Raw genomic sequence first — 22,507 nt, forward strand, 5'->3', positions numbered from 1 at the left:
GATTTTAATTTTTATCATGTTTTAATTGTTTTGAAGGATTGATCTTTTTTATGTGGACAATCCATGTTCCCTGATACTTACTTAAATCACAGTCGTTTAGACTTTTCCAGCGAAACATCTGTGGAATAATAATAATAAAAAACCCTAGGAGACTAGACACTGCATAGTTGTGAAGAAGGTGTTTAAAGCTAGGTTTCCAATGGAAATGTGACTGTTTTGTCATCTTGCCACTGGCAACACCAGATGATCATCCCAAAGCCAGCCACCTCAGGCTTTCAAGAGTGGCAGGTTGAGAGATGTCACTCTGCGGGCTCCAGTTTGCAGTTGCCAGCACAGTACTTATAGGAGCAAGAGCTCCAGGGAATACTGACCTGCACAGGTTGACCTAAAGCACTTGGTTTCTGACCGTCCTGTTGTGGAGCCAGAGCCCAGGAGCCCTAGAGGCTCAGGAAGCCCCAAAACACTTGCAGTTCAGACAGTGCTTCCCTCTCCCTTCTACAACTTCTCAATGTTCTCCACTTCTCTGTATTTAATACCTTGTCCAGACATAAAATGTCCAGACATAAAAGATGCTGGGAAAAGGACTTCAAACTTCATTCCCTCAGCATTACAGTTTAAGCAGTTGGCTCACTATCACAGCTTTAGTTCATATGATGCATTATTCTGTATACCTGTAGTCTATATTCTGCATATATGCACTGCAAATGTGAAAGACAACAGTTCCAGGTCTGTGCTAAAAACAAAGATTACTGAACATTTAGTTGCTGGTGCAGACGAATACTAAAACTTTATGCATGTAAAAAATCAAATAGATTTCAATGACAGTTCAAATCTGATGTCAAATCTCCTGAAGTCAGTGAGCTTTAGTGACAGTTTCGATTGGCCTGACCTTGAGTACTGCTGTCCTGTGTAGTTACTATGGCAAACAGCCACCCTTAATTTCCCGTACAGAATAAAGAATGTTAGTCATGCACTTAACACTGAAAGTGAAAAAATATGGATTGGGAGGTCAACAAAGAATGAGTTTTTCTGGTTTTTATTAATCCAAACATTTGTGTTTCTGATTTAGGGATTATGGCTCAGAAAATGCCAATTGTTTACATTTCAGAAAATGGTACCTCTGGTATATATGAAGGGTTCATCCTGAAGTGAGTTTGCTTAATCTCTATAAATATTTGGAGGTGGTGTGCTACTTTAATGGAATTAATCAAATCATGGAGATTTTTATTGGTACACAGACTACAATCCAGAGAGTACTATTGAAATGACTTGATGTAGCCCATTTATTAAACTGTCCTCTGTATTCTTATATTTAGCACAGTATAATTTTAGAGAGAGATCTTACAATCTTTACAGCTGTGATTAGACCCACTGAGGTGAAGGGGATTTCTCATTACTGTAGTAAGGTATGATTTTTTTTCCCTACTTTTTTGTCAGTCTGACACATAGAAATTTCCATACAGGTATCAATTCTTGGAGTTGTATCTAGTCATTCAGAGTACTGGGATCTCAAAAAACACAAGAGAAAACTATCGGTAAATGCTGGTGATTTAATGACACATTTTATAGTCTACCGTAAATCAGTCCTTTGTGGTTTTAGGAAAAAGCCTAAATGAGTTCTCATATTTGTTTTTCAGGGTCATTACATTTATCATTCTTAACTGTCCTGTTCTTAAATCAGGTTCATTCAGATCTTTAGACATATATGCCTAAATATGTTACTGTTTATTTTGTGTTGCCCCTCACTCTTTTTCTGTCCTTGAAAAAAATCACTTTTGTTGTCCCTTTCCCAGATTGTCACAGAGAACTAGTTGTGCCAGCCAATTTCCATGAGGTAGAAATTGCTGCTCTTTTATTCACAGAACAAGCATATGCAGTCCTCTGCCTATGTATGTGTACCTCTGAAACACATATGTTATTTTCCTTGAAATGAATTACTTGCCACAGTATTGTTACCCTTAGCATGAGCTACAGCTTGTTCTGCAGCTGAATTCACAAGCTGAATGCTTGCTTATGGTTCACAGATACTTAGAAAATAGCTGCTCTTCACTCAGCAACTTATATTTATAAGAATGCTAAAAAACATTACATATTAGAACAAATGATATTTCTGGGATACAGAGAAGTAAACAAAAAAGCTGCGAGAGAGACCTGGGGCACAAGAACGATGGGCATAGATAGCATTTTTTTTCTCTCTAATTCAGGATCCTCTTTCAAATGTTGTCATTACGTGACATATTAGAAGAAGCTGAAAAAGTCTCATAACGCTTATAGCCTATTTTGTGCTGCAGGAAGAAATGGGCTAAATGAAAGATTTCTTTCGGATTTTTATAGGCAAACTGGATAATACCTAAGTAGTAAACATGCCTTCCATTCAACCACCAATTAAACAACCAGTCATTCTGAAAAATCTTGCTGTCTGTACTACATTATTGTCATGGTATAAAAATCTCACTGGACAAAGACAGGTTGTGAGAGGATAATATATGAAGCCATGTGAGATTTTGATAACAAGGAATAAGAATGAGTGGTAAGCCATATTAGCCAAGGTTGCAGCACCTTGGTATCCATATCAAAACTGATGTTGAATATACATTAATTAAAACAAGAATAGGGCTGAAAATGAAATGTCAAAATAGGAAGAACATAAAAACGTAAGGAGGATAGATCTGAAAAGACTGCTAAGAAATTTCAGAGCTCAAATTAAAGTAGGCAACTGAGAAACACACTGCATTTTGACAAAATGCAGGATGATGTACTTTAGTAGTCTGGATACTAATATACATTCCTTGATTTTAAATTCATTGTATTCATGGAAAATATTTAGATGTTATAGTGGCCATCCCAACAGAAACAGCTGCTCAATACACAACAGATGTTCAAGAAACAGCAAATATTTGAATGCAAAGTGCAATTAGAATCTTAGATTACTTTATATCCCAAATGCATAGCTTGAATCTGTGTCTAAAATATCTGTAAAAATTCTGTTGGCTTAAATGGAAACTGTCATGTCAATGCTCCCTGTTTATGAAAATCCTACTATTCATTTAATTAAAAAAAACCAGCAAAAGCAGAAGAGTTCAGAGAAAGAGAGACTGAGGTTTAAAAGGTTGATTTTTCAGTTTAGCAAAAAGGTAAAAAGTAGGGAATAAAAAACTGGTTATAAAAGGTAACAACATAAGGCATCTGTTCTTTTGCACAGTCAAATAAGGCAACAATCCACAAAACCCTTCCTTCCCCCCAGAAAAAAAGAAACGCACCAAACCCCTCTTTCATGTTCAGAGGAATTCTGGTGTGGAACTCTATTTTTTAAAAGAGAGAAAAACACTAAAGCAATGTGGCATTTTATTTAAAAAATTATGAAATGTAAATCCTTATCCTTTAAGGCAGAAATGAGCCATCGGATTCCTGAGATTAGGGAGGAAATTTCCGCACAGGCACAGTTATTCCTCATGGGGAAATGGTTTGTGCTTCTCAAGCTCCTAGTTAGTTGCGAGTCCTGACAGCAACAGAACTTGGTGGTCACTACCGAGCCACTATTACCAATCTCTGATGTTACTAAGTTTTTGCCTAGCTTGGGTTTGGGCCCTGGTTATCCAACAGCTCATCTCTCTTCTAGAAGAGGCTATCTGTGTATCAGTGTAGCTGCCCTTTTCACTCAGTCCACTGTGCTGAAGTGGACCATGAAGCTATACTATAATGCATTCTAGAAGTACACACATTTGATCCATTTCCTAAGAGTTGGAGGAGGTTCATGTTGATGATTTTAGTCATTAACTCCTGTATGAGCGCAATTGTGACCTGACATTTATTTCTTATTTGTACAAAGGCTACTAATTTGTTATCTGTCTTAATATTTGGGAGAATGATACATATCTTACCAGCCTCAACTAGCCCATTGCTTAAAAAGAAACAAAAAGCTAGGTTCAGTTTGCAGGCTTTTACTCAATGTAGGCATGATGTTAAAGCTATGCAGAATGCAAACTCTATTGGTCCAGCCAGGAAGCTTAATAAAAAACATTTGCCTTTCTGCAGAGGTCTGGGCATAGAAACTTTTGGGAGCTGCTTCAAGTCATTGCTTTAAGTCTGTACTGCCACCTCATTTTGCAGCAGCTGATATTCCTGGGTAGAATTTCTTAATGGGTAATTTCTATGCAGGCACTGTTAAGATCCAAACTATATCTCATGTCACTTGACTAAGTTTAAGTTGCCCTTCTTAGGCATCCTCTGAGATTCACAGCCTTTCCTTTTTCAAAGAAAAAAATCTTCCATCTTCACTAGCTTTTTTGTTTCTACTTTTGACTCCCACCTTGAGATTCCTGGCCTTCTAACAGTTCCTTTCGCTTTCTTAGTGCATTCACCTAGGGAATAACTAAGAGAATGAAGTTGCTTGTGCTCAAAAACCTCCTTCCTAACTGAAGTCTTTGAAGCTGCAATTATCTTTTGAAAGTCCTTTACTGTGCCATCTATGTTTAAAGAAGTTTCATTTCTTAAAATGAAAATATGAAACTACTTTGGCTGGGCATTCAGAGAGTGCAAATTTATCTGTGGAGATGCATATTGAATATTTCTTTACAAAAGGACATAAGTTTGGGGAATGGACCTTCAGCTAGGATTAAGATGATAACCACTATCAATTCCTGGTGTAATATTCATCCTATTCCCCACTACCACTCTGCCTTTTTTAAGTTGCAAAAGCCTACCTTGACCAAAATTGCTTTAAGAGGTCTACGATACAAATCTCACCATCAGCTCCATGTGAGCAGTGGTTAGCAAAGGTAAAGTAACAGCAAGGACAGGATGCAGCTGAAATACTCTTCCATTGTGTGGGAGAAAGAGGCTTCAGAAGAGCATCTGCAAGACCTATTTGGTTTTGCTGTACTGGCAGCTTGGAAATCAGCTCCTAAATGAAATCTTGAAGAAAAAGTCTACTTGTTTAATGGCTATTCCACTGTGTAATAATGTAGACTTTGGAGCTGCATGTGCCCAAACTAATGCCCAGTTAAAGAAGTTTCTGCACAAGAAGTTCAAAATAGACATTTTAATTCCAAAGTCAGCACACACCTAGTGTATTATTTGAGCATGATCAGAAAGAGAGACAGAAGGAAAGCAAGAAAGGTAACAACATTAATTGGGCTAAGAAATACAGGGAACTGATGAACACCACATCAAGAGAGGAAAGTAGAAGTGAAAACTGATGAAGATAGACACATTTTTTTTGATCAAAGAGGCTGCACATGTCAAATGAGATATTGAAAAAGTAAGTTATACTTTCTCAAATAGCAGAAGGACAACAAGTAGAATTGTGATATCACTTGCTTGGTGGAAGGAAGGGACATCAGACATGCATTATTTTATGAAAAAGCTCAGAGCACTCTATGTAATTGGCATCTCATCTGATTTGTTAAATACTAGCAAAGTTTACAGAGAATTTCTGGAAACACTCTGCCATTGCTCTTCTTAGGGTGAACTAGAAAGAAATCAAATACATTCTGTTGAAGCTCTACTGAATATATATCTCTGCCAGCCCTGCACAGCTGTAACAGCCATCAGAGGGTAATCTGGATCCCCACAGTGACCCTATCTATATGTATTTGTTTTGCTTGGATACAATGGGCAATTATGTCTGTATGGACACCATCCATACTTCTTGAGTGTGTCATCACAAGAGCTCTCAAGGAAAGAACTGCAATTCCACACTGGCTGTAGCAGCAATAATTTGCTGCTGCAGCATCCTGCTCTATTTCAACTGCTTTGGCCATTCCTAGAACAAGTGCTCAGCAGGGTGCATATGGGGAGTGCAGCATTTACCAGTTTCTGTATAACCATGTCCAAGTTCAGCAAAAACTTTTAAGAGTTTTTTTTTTTTTCCCCCCTCTCATTTCCCTGGTCACATATCTAGTTTTGAGGTTTATTCTTCTGGGAACAACTCTGTTCAGATGTACGTGTACATGAATGGATCATCAACAGACTTGCCAACTTCTACCCACGGAACATCCAAACTCTACACTTCAGAAGAGACATAATAAGAATAAAAGAAAAGTCTATCTGAGGAAAACTTTGAAGACAATAAGGTTGTGAATGCACAGGAGAAAAAAAAATGTCTGGCCTACTGAAGCATCAATATTAGTGATTAGACAATAAGAAAATTATCTGTTCACTTCTAAGTGGATTAAATCTGATTGGAAGTCACCAAGGGAAACGTGGTGTCCAAGATTTTTTTTTTTAATAAAGTCACATTTCTAAGAAAGCTATAATTTTTGGTACTTTCAATTTTTGCTACTTTTCAAGGCAACGCTAGAAGAAATTCATTCCATATCTTCCTCAATAGCTTTTATATTAACAAATTCTCAAACACTCAAGTGCAAAATTACCATGATATAAAAGAACTCTTTCTCTTTTACGTTTGCTTTGCTGTTTTGAGCATCCAGTGACCTGCAAAACCTGGATAAAAGCCATTGCTTTATTCATTCTCAAGAAGGCATTAGAAACATCTGTTTGCTTCTACAGGACTGATAACTGCCTGCAGAGGTGAAAGTTGATGATTATTTCAGATGCTAAGAGTAAACAGTGCCTCTTGAGTGCCTTGTATACACTAACAAAAAATACAAAAGTTATCAGAGCGCATAATATTCATGATAAACTTGGAGCAGATTTAGAATTGCATTCCAGAAGAATAACAGAATGAGTGAGGAGCAGTTAATAGGATGAAGCCCAGTGTAGAGAGATATGAAGCATAAAGCCATGGTTAATGACTCATGATCTTTCCCTTCCTCTCCTCTTTAATTCTGCTTTTATGTTCCTCCTTTCTTAGTGTAATTCAGGTGCATTCCTCTCATCCAGAAGTGCATGATTTTGTTTATGTATGTAGTCCTTTCCTTAAACACTCAGTTGATGGTAAGGGTATAGTCTTGTGAGGCCTGTGTGTCCTTGCTGGTAACAGCAGTGAAAGCTCCTATACAGATGCGAATCAAACAAAAATATTACTCTGAATTATTATGTCAGTCCACTAAAAATATACAAGCAAATCCAATTTACTTTCCACATCTTTGTTTAAAGGACCTCAGAAGAAGAGGCTATGCTGAAACTGATGCTTTCTTTTAGCATGTTTATTCCTTCATCTGATCCTCTCTGATCTCTAACATCTGCATCAGTGTTTTGACATTGCAAAGCAAAAAATGTAGTGTTATTTCCTCAGCTGAGTCACTTACAGGTTATTTCAAGGATGTCTAATAGATTGAGACATTACTTCATTTTATGACTGTGAAGCTCCAGGACTTATCTCCTGCTTCAAGTGACACAGAAACTGTTCAAATGTTTCTTATACTAAAAATTTTTCAAATCCAGTATCTTCAAATCCAATCTGCAATTGAAGGAAGGCCAAACACAGAAGTCAGTTCCACCTGAGCAGTTTGCACTAGTGACTGAAGTCTGCATGGACAGTTAGTAGAGCTGACAGATATGTGGACTTAATCTAGTAATAGTATGCCAAATTCTGCTACTCTTTCTGTAGCTGGGATAAATTCTCTGATTATTCAGACTGTTATCACTCTCCTGGCATTGGTACAATAAAGTGCCAATTTTACAACATGAGGATTTGCCCCAGTAGGTATTACTGCTGTCTGTGAGATGTTACATTGCTTTGCCAATGTCTTTGAACACAAAATTATTTGGTGTAAGGAATGATCATAGTTTTGGTATTAGTAATGCATCATGGCCTTCTTGGTGGCTGTAAAAAGCAGTTTTTTTTCCTAGAAATCATCTTATTTTCTTTGCTACTGTCCAAAAGAGAGGAGGTCCTTTCTTCCTGCCCTACCCACACACTCCCAAAACGTGGAATGCATGCTAAGCATGCTATGCATGTGAGTCATTCAAAGGACCTCAGCTTTGCTTACAGGGATGGAAATGAAGATGGCAGTATGCTCACTTAATGCTTTTCTGACAGAAGTTGGCCCTTCCAGTGGGTTTTCCTCTTCAGGAAAATGTTTCAGCTTTGTATGAACTGAAGATTTGGAGACATATGGCAAGAGTCTTGTCATACAGTGAGAAAGTCCTTCATTCACTCATACTCCAGTCATCGTCTGGAGACAGTGAAAAGGGACTGTCTTGAATTTGACTGTAAGTTTGAGAACAGTCCCAGAGGAACCATAGACGAGCAAGTCCATACACTGCCAAGATTAATTGTAGGCAGTCTGCTCACGGATCTGCAGAATGCTTATTATGGAAGTAAGCTGAGGTCTCCTAAAAGCAGGAAGTGGATTTGATACCAAAGGCCAGAAGCAGTGGCTCTTACCTTGGGCTTATGTGAGTGCATAGTAATGACAGGAGCCTCTTCTTAAAACCAGTCAGTCACCAACTCTCCTGGTAAACTATGGTGTTTCCCCAGAGATCCTTATTCAATTATTAATGTATCTACTGCTAATTTTATCATGCAGAGTGTGAATTTGTCTTTCCACATTGAGTTCTAAGGGAAGTTTGTAAGAAATACAGTACTTGTCAGCACAGGAGAGTCAACACATTACTGCTTTGCTGCAGCCATTTATAACGAAACTAAAATGAGCACTCACTTGTTTGGCATTAATTTAATGTCCCACTTAGCTCCTATCAGACGTAAATAGCTGCTTCATCCATTTAAGCATTTCAGTTCCTGCACATAATGAAGTGCCCTGTACCTGTCAAGTAAGCAGAATTCATAACTGAAATATGAAACGGATGAAGAAATTCAATATTCTCAATACTAAGCCTTTACAGGGGCAACATCAGATTTTTTTCTGGCCACAGGTTCTGGGCGTTATGAGGTTCACCTTTTGTCCCACTCTGCAGGAAGCACACAAAGACATGACATGTATATGCATGTTAGTAAGCCAAAAACATTTCTAAAAAGGATTATCAGTTCAACTCATGGCACGGTTAATAACAGCTGTAGTTGTCAAACATACTCAAAACAAAATAAATTAGCTAGCCAACCTCTTGGTATTTAAGTGTTTTTATAGTCTCTATTTTAGAAAAACACAGTTTAATTTTAAATAGCATTCTAGTTATGATCAGTCTCTCTTGAGGAAATTTTTTATGAGAATGAATGGAGATAATGACTGCCATTAGTCACTGTCATTAGCATAAAACATTAGAAACTCTACAATATTTATAACAGGCTATGACATAACAATTAAAATATGACTTTCTTTTGCTTGTGCATGGTTTGGCTACAGCTGGTTGCTATTTTGTAAAGTTAAACTGATAGAGGTCTGGTAATGGTATATTTAATAGCATGTTCATCATCAGATCTAATTGTTTTCCACCACAGGGTATGAAGCTTTATGTCCTCTATCAACCCAAAACAAACAGCCATACTGCTTAATGGCTGTTCAATTAATGTTTATGGGGCTACTTTTATACCCTGAGTTATAGGACAAATAAACTCCAAGAAGCAATTTAAGAACCTCAGAAACTTAATGGGACTACAACCAATAACAAAATTTACTAAAATACCTATAGACTACCATACTTGCAGATGTAAAATAGAAGATGTTAGTCAGCATTAGAGAATTCTTCCAGGACATTGGTATAATTGCCAAAGGGAGGAAAACAGGACCTTCATGTAGCAAAAGGCAGTTGAATGTCTTCAGGTTAGCTGTCTTGCAATTGCTGTTCATGCCTGGGTTAAAACAGAGAAGATCTGGTCATCCCAAGTCACATAAAGGACAGACTCTGTTCCTCAAATTGCAAAGTTACTCCTCTGAGAGTGATTTGCCCTCACTAACCTAGATGATCTTCACCTGCTCATAATTCTTTGTGCTATTTAGAAAAGCTCATGCTGATTAAAAGGAAAGAACAGTTCAAAGACAGGTTTCTCTGTTGCTGCCTTGGTGCATATTAATTTGTCTCTCTCCCTTTTGTACAAAGCCTGTAGAGAGCAATGTAAAATTACTGTAAATATGTTTTCACTGGAGAGCTGCCATTGTTTTAAATTATGAAAGTAAATGATTTCTAGCTTGTGCTGTTAATTGTATATAGTAGTAATATATTCATTTGGAGCTTCCCATTTTAATTCAGACTCCCTGATCTCTGGCTTTTAATGATGTATTACAAGCCAGTAGTTCTCCAACACCTAGGCAATTAATCATTGATATTCCTTCTTCCCCCAAAGTAGCTGGACACAATTAGACAAGAAAGAAGCAGACTTGAGGGGTGGTGAAAATTTCTCTCCAGGAACTACTCATTTTTTCACACCATGAACTCTGCTTGACATTCATGACTGCAAATATATTTTAATAGAACTGCTGTTACTCTATCTCTCCTCCCATCCTCCCAGTAGTAGATCAACATGAGATTCATAAACAGACAAAAATGCTCTGAGAAGTTTAAAGGCTGTCAAGCCTTCTTGACAACTTTCCTCTAAGAGTGCAGTTGAGAAATGACAAACTTATCACCTGACTGGCTGGTGTTTAAAGCTGACTGCTTTTGATTAGGCAGCAATGAGCCTTCAATTTTGGAGTTCATTTTGTGTTTCATAGGCACCTCTTCACTGAAAAGTAGGCAGCTGAACCGATTTGATTAGTTTAATGCTACAGTTTTATTATTTGTAGCAAATAAATGCTTTTTTATGTCATTACTGCACATTTAGAAGCATTTTAGGATGGTGGCAGACTTACTTTTATTTCTCATGTATTATTGCTTTACTTTTTTTTTAATGCAGTAAAAATATATTTGAACAAGGCTGCCTGTATTTCATTTACACACTTATTGTGCATGACCCTAGATGCATACTCATGCTATATTTCCTCTCTGCTCTGGTGGGAAGATTAAGAAGAAGGAAATTCTTTTCTTAAGGAGAGGTTACTGTGTCCTCGACAGATAAGCTGGTCTCAGAGCTAGGAAGAAAGTTGGTGTGACCCTTAATAGCTAACTTCTTCAATAGTAAACTCCTGTATTAAATTGTATGTTATAGACTTTGTGACTGATACTTTCAACAGCGAGTGCTATAGAAGAGCACAGCCACCACAGGGGAGCGTATAAAACACTGAATTACTGTTTCAGTGACATCTGACTTCATGAGATGCAATTCAAATGCTCTGGGAAGCTGGATACACTTTTATCTTCTGACATCCTTTAAGTTTTATGTCCTCTTATATTATCACATAACATCCATTGATCTGCACTGCAGGCTTCAGTAATAAAAATCCATTTCATGTCTGAAGAACGCAGCTTCTTTGGTTGGTCAGTTTAGATACAGAGGAGGAGAAGTGCATTTAATCAGAATCTAATGCTGAGTAGAGTCAGGTGGCTTTATACAGGCCCGGTGTTCTGTCAATAAAGGTTAAAAATAATATAAGACTTTGAGAGAAGGGAGGAGCTAGGACAGAGTCTAAAGGCTAAATACAATCCTAACTAAATATTTATAAGCTCTGTATCAGTGTTGCAAGGTGTGCTTACTCACCTGAACCTACATGCTGTGGAACAGTTTTAGATGTAATTAGAACTCACCTGCAAGGTTTACGTTTAACCAACAGCTTAATAAATTTATTAGTGATTATTTGGTCTGCATTGTCTTAAAACTATTAGGTTCAAGCTGAATATTCCCCAACTGCTCACTCTGTCTACCTTTAGATGAAGGTATGTATTTATCTGATTTATTTTCTTACTTGCTTAGCTGTTTCCATAGATCATCACTATATTGCATGAGTATAGCAACACATCCCAGTCATTAGGGATGCTTTTAGAAAAATAAAATAGGCTCACTACAGGTGCAATTCAAGCTAATAGTGAAATATGAAGATAATATATATAACTTCAGTATTTCTCTGGCTTTCATTAACACCAGATCTTTAATATATTAATTTCCACAATATCTATATAAAGATGCAAGACAAGATTTTCAAAAAGGTATTTTGTGTGAGGGTATTTAGCACCTTATTTGTGTGCTAGTCATGACTCCTGATTTCTGACATCCTGAAGTGCAGGCTAGTGACAGCAGCAAGCTACTCAGCCCTTCTGAAAACAAAGCTAGGTCTTTGATGCTTAAATAGAGATGGAAGTTTATAATTTCTATTTTGAAAATGTTGATGATTACTGATAGAAGTGCCTTCTCCTAAGAAAATCTGATTCCTTCAGTAAGCAAGCAAATCAACAACAAAACTACTAGAGGAAAATGTGGTTCTATTCAATAGCATCCAGTGTGATACTGTGTGAACAACCACGGTGTTCTCCTTCCATTTCCTATATGCAAACTGGAAATAATTAAATAATTAATTTTAGCCACATCAATCTTATTCCACATTGCTATAAATGTGGAAAACATTTTTAAAAGCTCTATATTATTATTTGCAAAGTATTTACAATAGTAACACAATTAACTGTAATTTAAGTAACCCCTCCCCTCCCCCCAAATCTGCATATTTTCACCTATTTCTGGATCTCACTCTCAGGCTAATTTACATGCAAGATGCATTGCAAAAGAAAGTGAAGTTTGGGTACTGTGATCTGGGGATTTCCAGCTCTAGCTAGGAAGAGGACTCTCGAAAAACACTGATTTTTCTTATACCTGTGGATGTGATAGGTATGGATAGCTGTGGACCACATTCTTTTAGCTCTGTTTCCCAAAACTATCTGGCATAACATCTGACACAGTAACTTCTATTAAAGGGCCAGGATTTCCCAGTGGTTTACAGTGTTAACAGACTTCTAAATGTTGCCCTTTCATTGGCAATCCCTGTTTTTTCCCTTTCCAATTGAACTGGAGTTCAAAAGAAAAGTGTACCTTAAATGATGATTTGAATACTCAGTGAACCCAGGAAATACAGATGGAAACAAAAGTAAAATTAACTTTATTCAGGACATCATTCTGGAAGATATCAGAAGACAAAATCTGTCCTTGGGTACTGTAGGGAGTAGAAAAATTCTGAAGTGAGGCACAGTCCCAATTATTATCATCATTTGCAGAGAGCAAATCCTAAAATAGAGTGGGAATGCAGTATTTTCATAACAAGTGATGACAAGGAATGGAGAGTCCCTGTATGAGGACTCTATGATGCCCTGCACTGCAAGCAAAGCCTGTTTTCTGGTGTACGGTCACGAGGGAAGGGCTGTGGTTGGACTGGAAGTATGGAAAACAATGGTGTGTACAGGATTGCAGCAGGTATTGCAGCTGCCAGTTAATGTGATCTGGATAATTACCTGAAACCTTCTGAAGGTTGTTATCTACTGCAGCAAAAACTGAAAATGCTCTTTAGGTTCATGTGCTGTTTGCTGAAAGGACGAAGTCATCTCTAATAACTAAACGTGCTAACTATACTTTTATAAGACATATATCTGTAAATAAGTATATTACAGAAAAACACAAGTAATGTGCAAGTATTTAGGTTGAAAGATTTAGCTAATGTGACATTTATGTTTTCGAATATAGTTTGATTCTACTCCTTAGGTATATACATGAGATCAGAGCCTTTAACTACAGGACCCTTTATTAATTTCTCTCCACAAGACCTAACTTATTCAGGATATGAGATTAAAGTAAATACTTGTGTCTGTCTTAAACACTAGTAGTATGACTCTGTTTTTTTGTTTACTGTTTTCCATCCAGACTTTCACTGTACACAATTATCTTCTTTCTCAGATTTTCATTGTCTGTTGTTACTAGTAACAATGTTATAGTAACTGAATCTTGTGAACATTAATAACTGTGTGTTCTCAACATCCTGGTGAAGGTACAAAGAGTTTTCTAGAAGAACAATTGGAAAACAGAGCAAAAAACCCCCAGAATTTCCGACATTTGTTTTTAACATGGTTGTCTCAATGAGTTACCACATCCACATCCAAAAAGGAGATTATTTCTCAGAACACTTGGCATTTTTAAAAATGTCATTTCTGTGTTCAACATAGTGCACAAATGCAGTGTGATTATTTTACGTTAGTTCTGTGAGAAAGGTGATTAAATATTCTCTTTCTTTGCTACAGAGAGAGTGTTAAGAACTTAGATACATACTGTCCTGTCTCAAAGTAGCATGCATCACAGGTAGTCGTGTAAGAGCTCTTGGCCAGTGGCAAACATTAGCTGAAGCATGGCCTTCCTTTCTGCAGACTGAGGTAAGCTGACTTATCTCACATTTGACATACACTAAAAACATACAGAGAGATACCGCAGCTCATCTGATATGCGGGAATGAGTCTGAATCCTGACGTGTCCTAGGCTAGAGAGGGTACTAACAGCAGGTCCTGGGCTGTGGAAAGCCACAGCCTGAGCCTCAGTCCCTCACATCCCGCCAATTTCTTTCAAACGGTGTTGAATACTCTCAGTTCCCTGAGTACCATGCAAGAGGTACTGAATACTGGAAATTCCCTAAGGAAGGGCTCAAAAATTCTGAAAATCAAGACAAAGTTGGGCACACATATTTGATGGAGAAAACAGGATTAGTTGCCACATATTAATATTTTAAGTGAAATGGCTTGTGTCATCACACAGCATTTTGGAGACAAAGGGCTGGTCTGTGTGATAATATTAACATAATCAGGTCTATGAGAGGCTAATTAAAACCAGATCTTATTAAAATCAGTGCATCAAGGGGTAATTTGAACATTTAGGCAGAAGAGGGAGGTGTTTATTTAGATGCTTAATTTTTCACCCTGAAATGGTGAAAAATAGAAATTGATATTTCTAAAATTGTCAGGACTATAAAGTTTAATAACTTGTGGGTGAGTTTCTAGGGTCCAGTCCTGTCGTGCCCATTGCTCTTGGGAAGGTATTGGGTATTATCAAGATTCTCATCGCCTTACCAGTGGTATGATACATATTTCTTGCTCATCAAAGACACAGAGCATCAGAAACTTACCATGGCAACAGCTAATACAGGTATAGAAAAATACAGCTATAGTGCAAATGGAAAAATATAATAAAAACAGGCTTCTTCAATGTAAATTTTGCATGTCTATATATATGCACTACATGCACACATTCTACTAGCTGCTTTATCCAGGGCTTTAGTAAAGCCCAAAGAGCTTTGAATTATGATAGTCTATCTTTACTGTGGACCACAGAGTTCAGTTCTCAAAACCTGAGACCAAAGCCAAAAACAGCTGAAAACACATTGCGATTCACTATCTAATGGAACTTCTTCCTCTCCCCTGCTGCTTTCCTAACCACATTCCATGTCATGTCTCTAACCTACTGGGCAATCTTTGTCAAATCACTTAACTTCTCTGCTTCTCAAATTCTCTGTTACCCAGGCAGAGATTATAATACTTGCTTCCTTCAAAAAGCTTTTTGAGTTCTATGCAACTAAATTTTTAAGTTTTGTAGGGTGTATTTGAGCTCTATAAGAGCCACACAATAGCGTTGCTGTTATAATAAGAGTTAGCAGTCTTCGTTTTTCTCAAATGAGCACTGGACTCCCTTAAGTGTATATCCCACAGACATTTTCAGTCTAGTGAGCAGTCCTTTTTTGGCTCAGATATGCAAGATATGCAAATGAGTTGAACAGCACTGTCAGTATAGACTGTGTAAAGAAAAGCTGCGTGCCTCATTCAGAAAGTTGTTTGCCAGTTCTTGCTACAAGAGAATAAAGTGGTAATGACCATAAATGGATGAATTCAGTTGCTAAGTTGAGATTTGGAGTCACTGATACTCTGGGTGAGTATCTTTGACAGAATGTTTTCCTGGCACATGGGAAAATTATTTTTGACAACATAAAATGTAACATCCTACTATTACTACTATAACAACTCCATTTTCTATGCTCAATATTTTCCATGTGGGTTATACTATGATGCCCCTTGCAAAGCTGCATCCACTTGCATGGGGGTGAAGGACCAGTCAGAGTAACAGTGTCTTTCTCAGAGAGCTGTAATCATTATTTCACATTGAGGAGTAAAATTAGCAACAAGAAGCAAATGAATGGGGACAGGGACAATCAGCGGTCATAGGCATCTCCCCCTCCCCAGCACTGGGAGGCCTCTGGCTGTGGCTGGCACAGGAGGCTACTAATCTGCTCTGTCCTAATGGATGGCCCTGAGTGGCCATTGCTCACATTCATTAAGTAGCACTGTGAAAGGCTGCAGCTTCTTAAAGTGCTCTTCCCAGGTCAAGGCTGTTGCACGTTGTCCACTCAGCAGGACAATGGCTCAAATGACACAATTCAGTCCTTAACAGATACTTGTTCTGTTTAAATTTAATTGAACTATAAAAAATGATTGCAGATCAATTTCTGAATTTCATATTCCCTTTTCATTCCAGAAAAATTTTCCTTGATATCAGCATGGGTTTTTGGTGAGTGAAACCTGAGAAAGATTGGCAGGATTGAATTCTTTATCAAAAAGCTATATTGATTAACTGAATCCAACCTAATAGAGCATTCTTGCCAGTTTATATCTTTGCATCCTGGAATTTAATACATATATTAAAAAGATGTATAATGTTCAAAATACCACACAGAATAAAAAATAAGCTATCAATTTAAAATACACTTAGGATATTAAGCTGAAGTCTACATTTTATCAGAGAATAGCAGCATTTCATTTGAATAAGAGTGTCTTTGGTTATCTTTTTAGCTAAGGTAGGTATATAAACAATCTTCTGGGAAGGAGAAGGGCAAAGGAAAAGAGAAAAATTCAAAATAAAGAAGCGGCATGTGCCAGAACTTTCCAGTGCCCATATAAGATTGTTATATTCAAGAAGAAATAGAAATTACTAGATGAGCAATAAATATGGAGTCATAAGTAAATACAATAAACTATGATGCAAAATATCCTCACATTTTGTTCCATTTACTCTGCCACAGTAAAGAAAAAACCCAGAATGCTAAGAAGTCATAAATGAACAGCTCAGCAGTTTTGCTCTCAGATCTCGGATACACAGTGTGAAGGTCCTGTAATTCCAGGGAGTATAACAAATGCATCCACTGTTTTCCTATAAGCAAGTCATCCAACATCAGCTAATGCATCGAGCATGGCAAGAACAGTGCCCAACATGATATAAGCAGGTACTCTCACACTTTATGTCACCTATATTTTGTCTGTAGTAAGAAACTATACCTCAGTTAAATCAATGGCGCACAGTAACAAGAAGAAACAAGAAACATTGTTTTCAAAATTATTTTTCAAAATTAATTTTACTCTTATCAGGGCACTGAAGCATTTCCATTATGCTAGTTGTACATTCAAATGTTGCTAAAAGACATCAGGAAGTTCTGACAACTTCTGTACTGTATCTTGGCAACTTCTCTGGGCACAGACAGGATTTTAAAAATAACTTTTATACAGCCTCTTCTTCCATTTTTTTCTTTTAAAACATGAATGCTCGTCCCATATCAAGATAGTGTGAGTGTGATCCTCCTCCTATAAACTTTGCTTCTGATTTACAAATTTGAAGTATGAAAGTCTGAAATTGCTTTCTCAAGAAATCTTGTTATTCTCTGGCAAAACCCTCTAGATTTTAAAGATGATTCAATTGTTTTAGGAATGGAAGCATTTATACCTTTCAGTAAGTACTAAGTATAGTCTTTTATTAGGATTTATGTAAGGAAAGCAAACCTTTGAAACAGTGGTACATTTTTAGTATATGTTTAGAAAACTGGGATTTATGCTTAAGTTAACATAGTTTCCTCCTGTTTGAGAACATAACATTTGTTCCATATATGCATGACTTAGAGACATATTTCAAAAAATTCAAAATGTTCTACTGAATTACAGTAAATGACTTAGTCAACCAGAGATCAGGAATGGATTGAAAAACTTTTATGTACTCGTATCGGGGACCACAGTTTGTCTTTAGATTCCACAGCTTTAAAAACCAAACACTACATACAACATCTTCACTACAAAGCATTAACATATTCATGAGCAACGCTCATCATTTTTCTAATAACTACATAGACCAGAAAATCTACTGCTGGGAATTGTTTTCTTTAATGTCTCCAAGTGAATGTTAGCATTTAACCTACAGGACCAGAAAGAAAACCAACTGAAGTCAAAGGAAAGACTTAATGGTTTCAAAGGGTCTTTAGTCAGGTCCCAATGGACAACAACAACGACTGGAAAAATGTAGTTAGATAACAACACAGAGTGGCATATGGTGATTGTCTTTGAAAGCTTAACTGGCTTGAGAAAGTTACCTGTGTACCTTTTCTAACTCCATAGACCAATGTAATAAGAAAAGATGGGATACTCTTAATAATAACTCTTAGGTTCTAATTACCCATAGAGGTCACAAAGTGCATCTAGAGTTTTTAATGAAGGAAAGCAAACTTAAGAGCAAGTTGGGTTTATTTTTCTGTTTAGCATTCAAATATTGCTCTGTTTTTGTTGTGATTTTGCTTATTTATTTGGGTTCTTTTTGTACATTACCTAATATTTTGAGAATAGAGGGTTACATGAAACAATTACAAGGATGGTCCCATCCTTTTGACTTATATTTAATTGCACTCAGCATTTTCAATTTCTGTAAACTAAAAATTTAGCAATTTATTGTAAAAAAACTTTGTAAAGTAGTCATAAAATTAACTTTTTGAATTCCTAAGTTTATAAAATTAATTTACAAATGAACTCTATCCTCCTGAACCCTAAAAATACACATACTTTTGTATGGGGATGGGTGGCTTCTTTATAACGTAGGATGAATTTATAACCTACAACTCTATGACTCTGATTTTATGAACACTTTCTTAAAGCACTTTCTCTTATTGCATTCTTGAGCCATTTACAAGTTCCACAGCATTATTAGAGAATTCAGGTTATATTTATTGGAGGAAAATATATTATCTATGAAGTTGTTAAATAAGCAGATTCTGCAGTGAGATTATAATCTTCAGTTTAGAATTGGGTATTTGTTACAGTGTTACAGGAAAGACATCATTTTCTGTCAAAATATATAGTTGCTTAGGAAGTTTCTGTAGAATCTCTCCACACTTATCTTTTCATTTTCAATCATATTTTACATAAAAGATAGGAAATGCAGCAGCTGATTTAAAGAGTATACGATATTGCTACGTAGTAATAGACTGTATGGAGAACATTGGCATGTAATGATGGTATTGCTATTTATTCTTCATATAACCTTGATTCAGCTTGCTTCTGCATCAAAATACAATATGGAAAACTTTCCAAGATTTCTCTGCCTTACTGACTTGTATTTTTCTCCCTGATGTTTAACTCAACTTTCTATGCCTTTCCCCGCCATCTCTTTTAACTTTGCAACTGCACTATTTGACTCTTCCAAAACTTCAGATGTAACCTCTTAGAAAGACAATATAGAAACAGTACTCCCACTGTTAAATATAAAAGAAATACATCACTAACATCAACCAAAACTGATTTTATTTGAACAAAATAGATCACTTCCTTATTCTTAACTTTAACCTTCAGACTATAATCCTGGATGTTTTTTTGTGAGTGCTATCATAAATCCATATTCTTACGCTAAAATGTCAAGCCTTGTAACAGGTGCACCCACATATGTTCATTATCCTGATTCTAAAGTTAACTTAGGTGCTGTACTGTATTCCAGATACTCAGCTTAGTACCTCAGTACAGGTTGGGATCCGACTGGTTCCCTAGCAATAGGGAGACACAAAATTTTCCAGCCTGCACTGCTTAGTGACTAGGTCTTCACATCCATTTATTTAGGTCTAGGTCTTCACATCCACCCCTTTAGTAGCCACATTGAACTTTTTTTTATGCAGTCACTCACTGCTGCTTACATCCATGTTACTGAATTTGAAAGTTATCACAAATTCAAGTACAACGGAGCAATTACTCCAGGGTTATAGACTGAATGGGGCATGTGCGGTAGGGAATGTCTCCTATCTTTATGGCTACAGTACCGCTATCCTGAATGGAGGCTAAGGATCTCAGTAAGCTAGAACTTTCTGAATATCCTTTGAGATGAGGTCAAGTATATTCCAGTTCCTAAAGTTCTCAGTTTATACATATGAAGATTTAACATCATGTTCAAACACTGTAGGCTGTATGGAAAAGAAATAGTTACATAGCGCTAGTCCATTTTCTGATAAAGGCTGCTGATCTAGGGATATCTAATTAATTCTTTCAGTTATAATGACTCCTGAGTTGCTGCAACAAGTCTGTCGAACAAAACAAGTGCAGTTTTTCCACCTTGGTTACTTTTCCATGAGCCAGCTGCCGGTGGTGCAGCTCTGTTGGTTCAGCTCCAGCAGGCGACAATCCTGCCGGCACCCCTAGTGCTTTCTTCTGAATCTGCACCTAGGTAGACTCGAAAATTGCTTCCAACCCTTGGAGTAAATCTCTAGAAAGTGAAGTTACTTGAGTAGACAGAAGGGGTTACAAATTCCATCACTGTGCCATCCACTCCACTATCTAATCACCAGACTAGAAATCATCAATTCCAACAGGCTAATTGATTCTATTCATAACAAATAATTTTTGGAATGTATGTTACTTGCATTTATAATGTAATAGTCTACCTAACTAGGGCAATAAAGGTTTCTACCTAGGTGTGCATATATTATTTCTATCACATGAAACGAGGGTTTTAAAAGGGTAGACAACTCAATTTAAAAAGAAAACAATAAAAAGACTATTTAGTTCAATGCCATGGAGATAGGGTTAGGATAATTTTCATGTAATTCTGTAAAATAATATATTTTACTATTTTAAATATTGAAAGCTACAATGCATCGATTTATTTTAAAAATTAAACTGTTCTATAGATGAGGTCAACCTGGAAAAAAAGTCTTAGAAAGGTTTTAACAGAAATTTTAATTTTTCAACTCACGTATCTTGTATTTTTCTGTGTTATTGACTCTTCGTTTTAACAATCAATACTAGTTTTTCTTCCTATTACAAAGAAAAGTAATCAATATGCACATTCATCCAAATAAAGCATGTTTGTTGGTGATCTGGTGTCCTGGAATTACCTATAACATAGGTGACTTTCTGTGTTTTCTGATGATGTCTGTAAGTTTTCAGGGCCTCAGGATTATGGCTCACCTGGCTGTTTGGTGGATGTGTCATGTATGACCTAATGATGACTTCTAATTAGAATAATGAGCTTCCCTGGTTGCTCTTTCATAAATTAGAAAGAAGATGGATTTTTTTTTTTATTAAGAAGATACAGTTGATTAGCTGTAAAACTTCTTCAGAAATCGAGATGAAATATACTTTGTAATTAGGACAGACTAGCACATGCAGTCATGGACATTTTTCATACCAATCTCCCAAGAATCAATAGAACTAATGTTTGCATAAATGGTTGCATGCACTGACTTATTATCCTACTTTTTTCTAAATAATTCTCTTATAAGAATATGTTACCGTGTATCATTTTTCTGACCTGTTCTGTTCCTCTTTTATTCTACACAAATAACAGCTGTAAAAGTGGACTTTGAGACAATGATATTAAAGGACACTGTTCTGCTATAAAACAGTATTTATTGGAGTACATCTTCAAAGAGTTTACACCAGTTACCCTTACATAAAAATCTGATCCAGAAGTGATAAATTTATTATACATACTTTTCTCTGAATCTCACTTACATCAAGTGCAGTCTGCTCTCAGTTTTGTATAGCTAATCACATTAGTAAGGCATATGAGATTTTCCTGCAATACTTACATAATAAAATCTATAATGTATAACAATCTGTAACCACGGTTATACCAGTATGAAAGCATATTTATAGCAGAAGTGTGTGTTTTTCCCATCTGTATAGAAATAAAATGTACTGACTGAAACACATTTATATGACTATATGAACTATATGTAAATGGAAACTTTTTACTATAGTGGTATACTCAAAATGATGTAAATGTAAGGTGCAGACAAATCCTAAAGCCATGTTAGATCATTTTGGCCCATAGAGTGGCTGTACCACATAAATCAAACCAATTTATACAGGTTCTTAGGGCAAAGGCAAAATTAAGCGCTTTTTATCTTGTTATATAACACAACTTTTTTTAAAGTAACTGCTGAGTACACTGATATTGGAAAACTTTAAATCAGTCAGTCCACAATCATGGGAAAAGATGTGCAGTAACTACTGTAACAAATGTGTCTGGAATCGTGTATCTCATGTGTAACACTGTAGATTTTGTTTATTAACTATTATCTAATTTAACAACCATGAGACTTCAAGAAAACCTGTGCATTTTGTGTTGTGATTAAGCTGACACTTCTGTGTGAGTGGACAAAGTCATATCTGAGCTGGAAACTTTTGGTGTTTCCAATAGTGATATTTGTTTTCAGTCCAAAATCTTACAATCTGAAGTCCATATAACAAGGTTATCCAAAATACAGCTTTATCTTTAAATATATTTAACAGAAAAATACAGAAAGTTAAGCCTTGATCCATGTCATTGCATGGTAATGCTATTAATGTTTGCCATTCTAAAGTATGACACACAAATAGCTCCTAAGCAAAAGCATAAATAACAAACTCCCTGTCTCTCTATCGATATTTTATCATACAAAGTAATGATGCACATTTTGAGAGGCAACAGATAAGACAGTACTGTATTTTTCTGTGTTATGGGACTTGTTTGCTTCTG

At 36.4% G+C, this 22,507-nt stretch overlaps 1 protein-coding gene across 3 annotated transcripts in view; it reads right to left on the bottom strand.

Moving 5' to 3' along the window:
* KHDRBS2 (KH RNA binding domain containing, signal transduction associated 2) overlaps positions 1–22,507 on the bottom strand; it is a 414,201-nt gene that overhangs the window by 4,943 nt on the left and 386,751 nt on the right. Inside the window, exons 11-12 of one of the 3 annotated variants that reach the window (XR_010388234.1) lie at positions 9,506–9,655; positions 8,568–8,672 (exon numbers count right to left, since the gene is read on the bottom strand). The gene's annotated coding sequence lies outside the window, so the exon portion shown is untranslated. Of the gene's footprint in view, positions 1–8,567; positions 9,656–11,080; positions 11,305–22,507 lie in introns of those variants that run through there. The other 2 variants (XR_010388233.1, XM_064508626.1) reach the window with 2 other exon arrangements.

Source organism: Dromaius novaehollandiae, chromosome 3 (genome assembly GCF_036370855.1).
Source record: "Dromaius novaehollandiae isolate bDroNov1 chromosome 3, bDroNov1.hap1, whole genome shotgun sequence".
NCBI classification, from domain to species: Eukaryota; Metazoa; Chordata; class Aves; order Casuariiformes; family Dromaiidae; genus Dromaius; species Dromaius novaehollandiae.